Source organism: Panthera uncia (genome assembly GCF_023721935.1).
Source record: "Panthera uncia isolate 11264 chromosome A3 unlocalized genomic scaffold, Puncia_PCG_1.0 HiC_scaffold_11, whole genome shotgun sequence".
In the NCBI taxonomy this organism is placed as follows: Eukaryota; Metazoa; Chordata; class Mammalia; order Carnivora; family Felidae; genus Panthera; species Panthera uncia.
Window position 1 is genome coordinate 81,192,004 of NW_026057578.1, and position 13,316 is coordinate 81,205,319.

General features: G+C 40.9%; 1 long non-coding RNA gene across 1 annotated transcript; it reads right to left on the bottom strand.

Annotated features, from left to right (window-relative positions):
• Positions 1-1,962: 1,962 nt before the first annotated feature.
• Positions 1,963-12,294, bottom strand: LOC125937036 (uncharacterized). Its single transcript, XR_007462222.1, has 2 exons — positions 11,829-12,294; positions 1,963-4,462 (listed from the first exon to the last, which is right to left on the bottom strand). It is a non-coding gene; the product is annotated as an uncharacterized LOC125937036 (long non-coding RNA).
• Positions 12,295-13,316: the final 1,022 nt, after the last annotated feature.

Sequence of the window (13,316 nt, forward strand, 5' to 3'; positions counted from 1 at the left end):
CATTGCTTTATTGAATACTACTGTTTGTCAGGACCTGTTCTAAGAATTTTGCTTATATTATCTCATTTAAACCTTGAAAAATCCCCTGAGACAGGCCTGTAACAGAGGAGGAAACAGAGTGATTTAGTCACTTGCCTGGTGTCATATAGCTAGTGTGTAGGGACTTGGAATTTGAACCCAGGTCTGACTCCAAAACCCATGTTCTTACATGTCAACACTTTTTACTTACTACTTCAGTATCCCTCACAAGGCATATAGTAGGTGTTTAATAAAAAATGTTTTGATAACATTGTGGTGCTTTTTTTCTAAAATGGTTAACCTCATTTCTTAGCTCCAGGTGAACAGAAAATTCCATTTCTCTTGTGAGGTGTTTCATTGAGATAACTACCTACTCACAGCTAAAGCCTAGTACTCAGGAGGAGTCTTAGGGTGCTCTGCAATAAGTGTACTAAATCAAACACACCCAGACACACGCAGACACACCCAGACACACACATATTTCTTTTTAATGGTAGTTGTTTTTTTCTGGTTTCCATTTGCTAGGCTATTAAGAGAAGTTTTGTTTTAGTGGCTTTTGTTTCTGTGTTTATGAACTCCTTCCAGTGAGGTGCTATAATCTGGCACGTGGAGACTGTTCCCCTCTAATAGGATTTACCTTTACAAATATCTGAAAATTCTTCCAGGAGAAGATTAAATTGTTTAGCTCAATATTTAATCTGTTACTTCCTTTCTAAAGACACCCCATGGACTTTGTCATGCATTTGGCTGATACGAGCGGTATTGATCAGTCATAAACCAAAAAAAGCCAGAGAATGGCCAGCACAGCCTCTCCCATCCCCACCTTATAATTAAATTTTGATTTGAGCTGCTTTTGATTAATCTTATTTGTGAGTGTGTGAATTCGAGACGACTGCTAAGTTTCTAAAGTTGCTGGGCATTGGTCTCTGGTGGATGGCTCAGCTAAAGAACAGTATGATTGCATTTTTATGGTTTTCAGATATTTAATAGCTTCTTCCTGTCATTTTCTGAATGACTGAATATGGTTCAGCCCTCTGGGAGTGGCACAGCATCCAAGAGCTGGGAAGATGACTGAGGTCTGTGTACTTGACTGATTGCCTTAGTCTTAATTGTTCTCTTAATTAGCTGCAGTAGCAACTGCATCTGGGGAGAGATCACGGTATTGGTAAACAGCTCCACCTTGGAGCTCAGGGGAATGCCTTTTGGAGTACAGACAGTGAGCAGCTCAGGGGCTAGGTTCTCCTCAAGTTCGGGGACCTGCCAAATTGGCAGCCCCCAAGGCTGATGCCCCACATGCAATCTGTCATTTCGGCCCCTGAGAAGCAGGTCTCCAACTGTTTGTCCTTAAACAAATTCAATTTTAATATGCAAAAACCTGGCTTTAGTGGGCTGAATGGACGAAGATGAAAACAAAAGGGAAGGGATGCCCAGTGAAGGCCCCCCAGCTGGGTAGTAGGCTTGGGAGTGGGAGGCCCAGGGCCCGGCTGCCAGCAGGAAGAGCAGCTCCTCCTAAGCAGTTGGCGGTCTTTCAGGAAAGGAGTTGTGGATGGGTTCACTTCAGCTGGTCTCTGAGGTGTGGCTTGGTTCCTGAAGCCTCACTTTATTCTTATTATCTACTTGACATTTCTCCTTCTCTTTTGTATTTATCTACTGTAGTGTTGAACTTAACCTGAAACTTAGCTCCCCACCCCCTCTGCCTTTTCCCCCCAAATAGGAGGTAGCTCATCTAATCTGAGGGTTTTGGAACCTGAAGGTGACTCAACTTGTTTCTTTGTATAAGTGACTGCACTTTGTCATGGGGACCCAATTGAGGTACTTTTAGAGCTAGTAGAACCAGTTCAGACTCACATTCATATACAGAATGGAAAGGAAAACAGGTGCTTTGGTGGGAAACTGCAAAGTTCGTACTTAATATTTTAAAAGCCAGGATAAAGTGGTAAGAAATTGGCATGGAGACACAGTGTAATCTTAAAAATAAGATGAACCAATTTTCTGCATTTGCAAGTAGATAACAGACAATTCATTGGTTGAGGACTGAGGGCACAGTGTGAATCTCTGAGCTCTCAGGCAAGTCATTTTCCTTCTCTATACAAGATTCTCCTTTGACATAAACAGGCAAGCCCTATCTACTTCACATACCTGCCAATGAAGATCATGTAAGATGATAGTAATAAACTTGCTTTGAAAGTAAAGAGCATTATTTCGAACAGGCTTTAAAGAGTTGTGATTATCTATATTTTATAATTAAATTGCAAAACATATGATCACAGGTATATTTTAATTGCATTGGAAATAAAAATGTGACTCAGATATGGTGGCATTTCATGTGAGTGTATCATGGTTGTATGGTTGGATATTTCTTCTCTTGTCACTCTTCCAGAAAATTGCCTTATGCTTAATTTAACTCTTTTTTTCCCCCACAGAGCAAAATTCTCAAAAGAACAATTCCATTATTTTGAAGGTTGCCTCTGAACCTTAACTATGTAGAGTGTTCACAGAAAAGTAATTCCTGGAAATAAAAATGATTTAAACTATGAGATCATGGTTCAAAGCCATGCATCATACCATTTACAAGACAAAACTGTAAACTGTAGAGCTAACCACTTGTGGCCATTAAAATGGAAGGGCTGCTTCCTGTCAAAAAATGTAATCAGTAAGTTCACCTTGATATTATGTCAGTGTTGGGATGACTGCATTTCAGTCACCAAAAGTCCCTCCTCCTCCTGAATCTCAGCTGTATATGATGTAATATGTTATGTCTTCCCTTTGCCTTTCTATAGTAAAATACTTTTCGTGATGGCAGAGAGGATTACCTATGTTAACTGTCTTTGTATAGAGTCACAGCAAAATCCCTCTTTTATACTTGGGTCAAGCACAGAGGAAAGTCACAAATAGTGACAATAGGAACATTGATTACTAGATACCTTGTCATTGTTGGTGACTAAAACACCAGTAAAGGCCATTAAAAGCATCAGTTCACTTGTTATCAAGGTTTTCTCTAACAGAGGCAACCTACAATATCTTGTCATCAGGGATCACTCTTATACAGCTCCCTTCCTGGTAGGCATATGCTTGACCACCTGCCTTAGGATGCCTTTCTTATCACCAACACAGTGTCCTACACCCAGAGAGGAGCATAGTTTAGTGTCTCAATTCCCATCCCCAACAATTTCCCTCTCACTTCTGTACTCTAGAGGCTGGGAAAATAGATACTAAATTCCTCACCTTTTCTTTCAACAAGGGGTGGCCACCCATATGCCATAGTTCTAGCCAATGTGATACAAATAGAACTATTTTATCAACTGGACTTAGGGGTGTTCTTGGGAACATTTTGCTTTTCTGATAAAAAGAAAAAAATTATAGTTTGCCCATCCTTTCATCCTTTGCCTTTTCTTCCTTCTGAAATTTAAATGTGATGCCCAATGGAGCATCAGCTGTCTTTTGGTTTTTCAACTAGCCAACAGGTTGAAAAAGGTGGAGGAAAGAGCCTGTGTCCAAGAAAGCAGTGAGGAGGGCAGCAGTGACCTAACCCTGCGCTCCTTGTTACAGGAGAATTAAGAACTTGCTATTTGTATAAGTCAGCGGAGGTTACCTGTTACCTGCAGTTGAAGGCATACCAAACTGATGGAAAGAGCCCTGTGAATCTGAAAAATTTACAAAGCATCAAATAAGAGGCCTCAGTAGAAACCTCTGCTTCTTATTGAGCAAAGCCCTGTACTCTCTAACGCAGGGGTTGGCCGACTATGTCCAATGCGTGAAGTTTGGTTCTCTGCCTATTTTTGTAAGTAAAGTTTTATTGGAACAGAACCACACTCATTTGTTTACGTTATCTATGATTGCTTTTGCCCTACAATAGCATAGTTGAGTAGATTCAGCACAAATTGTGGTGGAGACTGTATGATATACAAAGCCTAAATAACCTGTCCAAATATATTTGAACTTCATGATAAGTCAGGTTGTTTTCTTTGGCCTTTTATAAAGCAGCAGAGCTCTGGGCTTTAACCTTTTAAGGCATGACTGTTGCAGTGAGGAATATCCAGCAGACTATGCATAAATATTAGGCTTTTGGTTTTTACCAGAAACAGAGCTCTCTGGAGAGCTTGCCTTCGGAGGGGATGCACACCCTCAGACCCAGGACTCTGCAGGCCTGTGCTCAGACAGCATTCTTTCCAATATCCAATATCTCTAAAATGAATTCTAAGTGGCTACTTGTGTCTGATTCTCCTCTAAGCTGATGCCAGGTCTATTCACTTGGAAAAACATCCCAGTTCTGGGAAAGCTGTTCTGAAATCTTTCAGTCATACATAGTGCTGCAGGTCTGCTTCTGTTAGTGCATTATCAGAATTCCTGGGTTGTCAGGTGTTTCCTTATCCTTGAATGCATTTCTTTCTTCGTGTTTTTTTTTTTTTTGTTTGTTTTTTGTTTTGTTGTGTTCTTTTGGCATCTACAAGAAGGAAGGGAGAAAATTTCTCAATACAACTAGAAATTCTGAAAATTATGTATTCATGAAAACAGATTAAGAATGAAGTCAGGGGCTGCCTGTGTGACTCAGTTGGTCATGATCTCATGGTTTGTGGGTTTGAGCCCCGCGTCAGGTTCTGTGCTGACAACTTGGAGCCTGGAGCCTGCTTCGGATTATGTGTCCCTCTCTCTCTGCCCCTCCTGTGCTCACACTCTGTCTCTCTTTCAAAAATAAACATTAAAAAAATTAAAAAATAACAAAGTCAGCATGGTTCTTACCAATTTTTCCCATTCTATCAACTTACCCCTCTCTAGGCCATGGATCTTCATTTATCTTTAGTCTTTAAAAAATACTCATGCTCACTTTATTTTTTATTTCAGTGCAGATATAATCAATGCATTGCTCTCTTTTTCTCTACTCCCCCAAATACATCTTTTTGCTCTTCTTCTGATAAAAGAAACACGAATGGAAAAAGTAAGTCATAGTTTTGATATTAAGTCTCCACCTTATTATGCTCTTTCCTGTTTCTTCTCTTACAGATGGGAGGGCAAAAGTCCAACAAAAGTAAACAAGTGGAATAGGAGAAAGGACAACTATAGCAATACAATGATGAATTTAAATTTAAGCCAGGTAGTGTTGAGAATTAGTCTATTTAGAGTTGCAGTCTATTGATGGTTTTGACTTTTGCTCCGGGGCGCGGGGGCAAGAGAAAAAATCCTAAGTTCCCATGGAACATCCTGAAAACAAAACTTGCTGGAGGACTAAGCAATCTTCTAAACTCTGGAAAATAATTAGCCAAGTAGTTTTTGGTAGTTCCTGGCCTCCAGGCAGGAAAGGATTGGGTGATGTAACCATTGTCCTCTGTCTTAGAATATAAAATTAGGGGGAACCAGTCTGGTGAATTCAGGAATTTGGATTTAAGTTCAGTGTACTGTTCTATCACACCCACTGACATGTTGATATACTGACCAAGAAAACCCAGGGTCCTGGGAGATGAACTAGACACTGAGTTTGCAACACGCTTTGTAAAGGAAGAGAGTATTTTCATGATGTGCCGAGACACTTCCAGTAACTCCTGTCTCTAATGGAGGCAGGAAGACTAGAGAGACCCAGGAGAGGGTGCTTTGGAGTCTACCTGGCAGGTATGCATATTGCATATGGACTGAGTTCTCTGCCTGAAAGAAGATGCTTTATCAGTCAGAAGTGGAAAACATTCTGTCTTGCTGTAGCATTTCCACCCTGCATCTCATTTCCCTCCCTTCCACCATACATATGTACACCTTTCCATAGTTTGGAGATGACAGGTAAGACCACCCATAATTTACAGATGAGATAGGAGAGACCCAGAGAGGGCAGGAGAACAGCTAGGGAGAGCAGAGCTGGAATTGAAAACTTAGTTTTTGTATTCCAACCCTCCCTTTCTTTCTGCGGTGTGTAGAGTCTCTAGTGAAGGAGAAATTGACAGCAATTGGTGTAGACTCTGAGATCTTAACCAGCAAAGAAAGTGGATGGGCTCACAGGTAAGCAACAGTTGCTGCAATGCAGTCTGTAAACTGTAAAAAAAAAAAATATATATATATATATATATATATTCCATATTATATATATAAATATATATATGTAAGTATATATATAAATATATATTAGGTTAACTTAGAACCTCCAGCCTACAAGTTCATGAATATCAGAAGGGGAATGGAAGGTGGAAGCCAGGGCATTTGGATCAAGCCATTGCAATCCTTGGCTCAGCCATAGAATGTCACCTTTATATCATGTAACTCTCAGGATAACAGTGTTTCCTAGGGGGTAGAAAAACAGAGATTTTTTTTAAAGGAGCAATTTTAAAAACCCAGAATTATCTCAACCAGTGCTTGAGTAATTCATAGACATCATTGATATTTAAAAAATTTTCTTTCTTCTGCCTATTTTTCCATATTATTATTATTATTATTATTATTATTATTTGTAGTTTACAGGAATTGTGTGCCTACTTTCTTAATTTTTTCTTTAGCATAGGTTTTATAAATTACATGTTTTCCTTTAAAAATTTAGATTTTATTTAATGGGCAGCCTAAATGAACTTGAAAAATTCTTAGGTACCTAATACCAAGAATCCTATATTCTTAAAATACTCTTCATAAAAGAAAGCATAAAGCTAGCTATATTATGGTTTGGGTGTAATGAATTTTCAAAGACTGAAAATTGAAGACCTACATTGTGGGGAAAAGATGGTTTGTGGAGAGAAGCCAGTACACATTGAAAAGACAACACAGGAGGATCCCTGATGGGGATCCCTGATGGGGACAATGGGGTAAATATATAAGTTAACCCCAGGGACCAGTGGAGGAGTCAGTTACCTGGCTACTCAAACAACAAGTGTTTTGGAGGTTCTTTGTGTATAAGCCGTTTTGTAGCCATTACCTTTCTGAAAACATGATCATGCTGCCTTTTAAAGGAGGAATTGAAGAGCCAGCCATCAAGTCCTAGAGATTTGTTCATCTCAGAAGTGCTGGGTATCCTTGGGTTGTGGGAAACATCCTGGGCATTTGGCATGCTGGATAAGATGGCTCTAGTCTTTGCTCCTCCTTTTCTGTTTCTATCTTACTCTATGTTGTTTTGGTCGGGAGGGAAAGGAGCCCAGTGGCAGTGCTTGCTTGCCCTTCTGGCAAGTGCTGACCATGGTGAAGGATTCATTTCCTGACAAGTGCTTATGTTTACTGCTTCTCCATCTTTCCCATCTGGAGCACGCCTCACTCAACAACTGGTTAGATTGAGAAGATCCCTTAGGGTCCCTCTTACCCATGGTCTTTACTTACTTTTGAAATTCATGTTTCTTTTTGGGTGTGCATTGCTCGTTTTATAATTGGACTCAATTCAGCAGTAGCTCTGGCCAGTAGCTATTAATTATCACTTTGTTCTCCTCTTCCCATAGCAATTATTAATTAAACTGCTCAGAGAGTCATAATGAGAAATTAAAGGCTGTGATAATGTTTTAGGAAGCCATGTCCCTCGGTCTTACAGGTCTGCATTCTGTTCCAAAGGCAAAGCAGGGTTCATTGTTTAATTCATAGACATTTACAGAGTTTCCTCTAGGGAGAAGGCTTCATGCCAAGAAGTGGGCATACAAAGCTGAGGGCTCATGTTCTAGGGAGGAACTTCAGATCATGGTGTGAACTGTTTTTTGATCCAACCCTAATTCCTATTCCTATTTCTTTCTCAACCTGTGCCACCCCATGGAGAATCAGGCCCAACTTTCTTTCTACCTTCATTACCCACTGTTCCCTCCCACAACTTTAAGGGCACTTGGGTTAATTGTTCCCCTTCTGAGTTCCTATGGCAACCTTATATAAATCTCTATTGTAGAACTAATATTTTATCATTTTTTAAAGCTCAGCTGCTTCTCTCATCCTCAGAAAATTTTTTCAAAGTTTAAACTGACATTTATTACTATTTTTTTTTTATCTGTGTATCACCAACCCCTAGCCCAAGTCTTAGCTTAGCACTTGGTATTTGGTAAATATTGAAGTTTTGTAATTTCAAGTAAGGATCAATGGCTAGGTGGCAGGCTCAGTTCTAGGAACAACTTTAGAGTTGCTGCAGGGGGTAAAAATCTAGACCTAAGGAGCAAATTGGGTGGGGCCGTGGGGGTGGCCTTTCATGGAGGCCAATGTACAGTTCAGTCAGGTCCATTATGTAGAGCCAGCCCACCCTACTGCACTCCAAAGGAAATGCGAACATTTCCTCTCAGTCTGTTTCATTGCCAGTATCAACCCACACTCAGCCTCTCGTGGTATTCCTTGCTTTTGACTTCTATGGCCATCTGATCCCTTGGCTCCAAGCTCCACATCTAAATGCTCACCTCAGGGCTTTCTTTCTTTATAAACCTTTTGGACATGATTTTCCTTAGCAGTTTGACCCCTAGCAGTCTCTTTTGGACATACTAGTATCTGCTCTGGATCCTAGGATCAAATCCCACTGACTTGGACCCAGAGTGGCTGGCTGCCCCTGTGATACCATTTCAGGAAGTAGAAAAGCCATGATGAGCCAGTCAGTCCTCCACACTCTTTGAATTTCCTCCCTTAACATCTGCCTTTTCACAGGGGCTCCCAGAAATGTTTCTTGCTTTGGTTTACAATGCAATGGAAGAGGTAATTTTACTTTCTAGTGTATATAATGTGTACAAAAGAATTTGAAAGAAATTTTTGGTCGGGAGGAAAGAAAGAGAGCTTATGGCTGGTGGGTGGGTGGGTAGCAGGATTCAGTTTGGAGAAAGTCTCTACTGCAGTGTAGAGAAGGGATCATTTGGAAAGAGGAATGTCACCCATACTATAGAGGCAGTAGACACCAGTGGACATCTGTTGTTTTGCCACTCAGTATCTATTCACTTTTCTTTTGTTAAAATACTGTGATATTCTTGGGAACTATCATTCCACCAGCCTGAGCATGTTGAATCCACCAGAGTGTGAGGTGGGGAGTACATGCAAGTCAGCCTTGGCCAATAGTATATACAGTCCCTGGCCACTGAGGTGGTTCAGTGAGAGTCAGACCCAACAATTTTCATTCAGTATTTTGGGGAAAATAATTCCCCCCTTTCTTCTAGGTTTGTGGTTATGAGAATATAAGCCTGGAGAAGGCCACCTTAATGGGGCAAATTCCTGGGAGTGAAATCCATGTAAGTGAGAGCAAATACCAGTGATTAATAGGCTTGACATCCTTTGGGAAGTAGAGCCAGGTATGCTTTCTATATCTCAACTATTCGGTCAGTACATATCCTTTTCGCTTAACCCAGTTTCAGTTGTTATTTTTTCTGTTACTTGCAACCAGAGATGTCCTGAGGAACATAGCAAGTAGAGGAAATGTCTCTGGGTTTGAGGTCAGAGAACCTGAGCGTAAAACCTATGTCTGTCACCAATTGGCTGCATACTTAGCTTTCCAGGGCCTCAGTTTCTTTATCTATAAAATGATGCCTATATCGGGGGTGTATTGGTCAATGTTGTTTGTAGTAAGCACTGAAAATATCTCTAGTTAAGTAGAAAAGTAATTCATTGGAAGGGTATCTGATAACTCATGGCATTGAGAAGGCTAAGGAAACAGGACTGGAAAATGAGCAGAGATCAAGGGAACTGAGCAGCCAGAATCTCAACTAAAGTTCAGCTGAAGGAACAGTCCTGTTAGGACCCTGCCACCTCTCCATGCACCACTGCGTGGAGGCACCCTATTTGATACTGCATGGCTCACAGGTCCATTACTCTTGGTGGCACTCATTCCACATTTAAAGCTTGCTTAATGCTGGACATCCTATTGGGTAAGATAGTGAAGGGTTTCCCAGAAGGGAATAGGGCTTGGATGTTGGGCGGCTTAACATAATGACAAAAGTTCACATCAAAAAAGCTGCTGAAGAATCGCACGAGGTAAGGGCTATAACGGCCCAACATTGTGCTCTATCACTGTTAGTTCTTCTTTCCCTTCTTTACATTTCTGACCAGTGCTGATCCTACCAATCTTTTTTTTTTTCCTTCCAAATTTTTATTTAAATTCTAGTTCGTTAATACCTAGTGTAATAGTGTTTTCAGGAGCAGAATTTAGAGATTCATCATTTACATACAACACCCAGTGCTCATCATAAGTGCCCTCCTTACTACCCATCACCCATTTAGCGCCCCCCCCCCCCCACAACCCCATCAACCCTCTGTTTGTTCTCTATTATTCAGAGTCTCTTCGGGTCCTACCAATCTTATAAGTCTCTGTATTTAGAGAACCACCTGTCACCAAGTCCCAGATCTAATAGGCTAAATTAGGCTGACCGGCAGATTCCATCCTCTGCACACTAAAATATTCAGTGACTTTCTCTCTCACTGGGGATCTCTCCATTCTATCAACTTTGCCCAGTTTTCCTTTGCTGTGTGTGGTCTCAGTTACTTTGCTAAATAGCTAGTGTCTTTAGGGCATAGTCAATATCTATTACATCATTTCCCATTAAGTGCTCAGACATAACCTAGCACATGGCAGGTGTTCTTCAGATCAGCGTTTATTTACTGATTTGTTCAAAATTAGTAGTGGTTGGCTGGCTATTCCAAGAAATCATGGATGGGATGTATTCCTAGTACTAATAACTGTGTCTACCTGTATTTAGGCATCTGTTGAATGGATGAGTGGATGGTACTGTCATAGTAGGCAACATCCAGCATCCTACTGCAGCTTTAAGACTGCTATTCATGCCTGTAAGTGGGACCTTGGATTGTGCCACTTGTTAAGTATCTTAAAGATTGCTACCCAGATCAAGGTAAATGTTAATAGTGATGCTGTACTGAGTTCTGCCTAATCTCAGGTAAGAGGCAGAGGTGTGTACTGGGGAATTGAATACCTCTGTGTAGGGTGGGCACATGGAGTGGGCAGGCCATTCTAACAACAATAGGCATCTAGGAGGACCTCTTACATGCTGGGTACTGATGTATGAAGAGGAGAGAAATACAGCTTTGCCTTTGAGAAACTCAGAGCCTAGTGTGCTCACAAATCCTGGCTTTTTAGATGCTCTGAAGTTAGTCCTCAGTGGAGAGTGTATCCTTGGGAGGAATTAAGTAAGAGAGGAAAGATTCCTGTGTTGGCAACACTATTCATGGGTTTTAAGTTCCAGAGGATTCTCTTGGACAGAGAATTTCCCAATATTTCTTTTCTGTAATTCAGGTCAGAGGTTTATGCAGGCAGTATAGTCTTCCTCATTTCCTGACATTTCCAGTGTCTTTCACAATAGCTTATTACCAAATTTCTGGGATTTAATCTTGTCCAGGCCTTTTTACTACCACAAATTGGTAATCACTGTGTGTGTACGTGTCAAATGTATGTGTGTGTGTGTGCAGGCACAAGTACACATATGATTATGTGTGGAGATGATAACATAATGAAGAGAGGGATGGAAACCAGGGCTGGTGGAACAAGAGAGAGGAGAAGGATGTGTATAACTGTTAGCTCTTTATTTCCTGATTCACTATCAGTGACTCTGTTAATGCTTTGCCTGTTTAGCTAATTTGCATTAGTCTGTTACTAGGAACTTTAAATGTTCAAAGGCCTTAAGGTCTTTTTGTTTTATGAGTTTTGAGAGTCTAGAGGAGGTACAGCCGGCAGACAGGTGGAAGGACATTCTTCCCTGACATCTCTACAGTCTCTGGTCTGCCTTTGAGGACAAGCATTTAGAGCCTCCTTTGAGGGCTGTCCACTTGTTAAAGGAGTTGATGCGGTTTCCTCTTTAGTGACTTGGGAAGAGTGGGGTGGGGTGGGATGGGGGAGTTAATTCTCTGGTGCCTAGTTCAGTGCCCCAGGCTTAGGAGATGCCCCAAAGCATGTTGCTTACCCCTGCTGCTCTTCTGCCCCATTCAACAGCTTCGCAATTTGGCCTCTTGCTCAGTGAATTTTCCATTCTTAGTGTTTCTCCCACATGCACTCAGTTGTTCCACAATCCCACAGAGGTCGTATGGTCTGTGCACAGGGCATGTAATTTGCTGATCCCATGATTAGACATGCACACAAACCTCAGTGCTATTAAAATGAACTCTGCAGTTGGCCTTTGGATTGCTTCCCCCTAAACAAATCTCCTAGGCACATGTGAATGGAAATAGTCCTCAGATTACTCTGGCCTGCAGCATGCTGGTGTTGAATACTTTTGCTCTGTAGTACTTCCGTGGTTGTAGGCAGCCCAGATTCCTGTGATCAGAGGCATATGTATTGATTTTGGGTGCCTTCTTTGGGCCAACAATTTCAAAGTGAGAAGTGCCTCACTCTTAGTCTCAATGTGGTTTGGGTGTAGAACTTGAGGAAAGAGTTCTTGGTTCTTTCTTTCTCTGATTTTGTTCCTTTGTTGTCTTGGCAACTAGAATAATAATCTTAAATGTCTGTGTTTGTATATTCTTTAGAGAATATTTTATCACAAGTCTTTTCCAAGAATGTCTGTCTCACGATGCATTGATTATTCCTCAGTGTCTTCCTTTTGTGTGTTTGTGCACTTATTTTCTGCAATTGAGAGAAAGAAATGTTAGCATGATGTAACTGGCTCTGGGGCTGAGGATCAAGAGTCCTCAGTATAGGACATTTTACCTTGCTGGCCTTCAGTTTTCTGGATTAAATAGACCAGATGACTATAAACTCTAAGCCCCCATGACTGTATGCCACAATTAGGTAAGAATGTGCCATTACTTGCTATGATTCTTGTAATAATAATCATTTCCATTATGAATGGGAATTTTCCAGTTTTTTACTCTTTCACTGTAGTATTTTTTTGTTTGATGAAATATGTTACTTCATGTACTTTAATCATTAGTATTTTGGGGGAGGGGTGAATGCTGCCAAATAAACACAATAATAACTGGCAGAAGGTTGGTGCTATCTCAAGGTATTGTTTTACAGTGATTGGAATGAATATCACGGAGGTTTCTTTCTCTGCTTTTTAAGAGATCTCTTGTATTGTTCCCTCTCTCCTAAAACTGACCCCCCACCCCATCCCCTCTTATTGACTTGCGGGCTTCAAAGAAACTTCAGACATCCCTGAGGAAGTGAGTCCTCATGGTACAAGAGGCGCCCCAGGAGGACAGAACATCCAAACACACTGGTTTGGAATCCCTGATACCTGACACAGTGATGCTTCAATTTTGATTTTGGAGTCATTCAATTTTTCTTTGGGTCCATATGTGATGGTTAGGGACGGATCTTTGGTGCCTAGGGCAGGATGTCTCTCCCTTGGCCATATCACACATATGTATCATTTCAGAGCTGGAATTGGAATATTAGCTTCACCCAGGATTATATTTTCCTTGAATCATTGGTCAGTAAAAGCAACATACATAAT